Consider the following 459-nt stretch of genomic DNA (forward strand, 5'->3'; position numbering starts at 1 on the left):
ATATATATATATATATATATATATAATCAATACAGTATTGAAGTTAGTTTAATATTATTTTTAGGAATTGCTCTTGAGGTAGCTGAAAGAAAAGTCCTTCATATAGGTAAATTTATATGAAGAACTCTAAGGTTAATTGGAATGGTGTGGTGCATTTGTTTAGCTTTCTTTTTTCTTCTGAAATATAATACTACATATGATTATCTAACCTAATATTTGAAAGACAAGCTTTGTGTTAAAAACAAAGACTGGATCACTTGATTGATGACATCAATCATAAAAGTAATTAAGAGATTTTCCAATAATCTTTTCAGTAAACATCCATTATTTAGTCATTTAAATTCAACATTGTACTGGAAATAGTGAGAATCAACTCCCAAGACAGAATTATGTGCATCTCTCTCCAAGTCCACTTCCAGTGGTATTATTTTGGTAGGCTGATGTCAGCCATGGTGGGAA

The sequence above is a fragment of the Marmota marmota genome, unplaced genomic scaffold (genome assembly GCF_001458135.2).
Source record: "Marmota marmota marmota unplaced genomic scaffold, marMar, whole genome shotgun sequence".
Classification (NCBI taxonomy): Eukaryota; Metazoa; Chordata; class Mammalia; order Rodentia; family Sciuridae; genus Marmota; species Marmota marmota.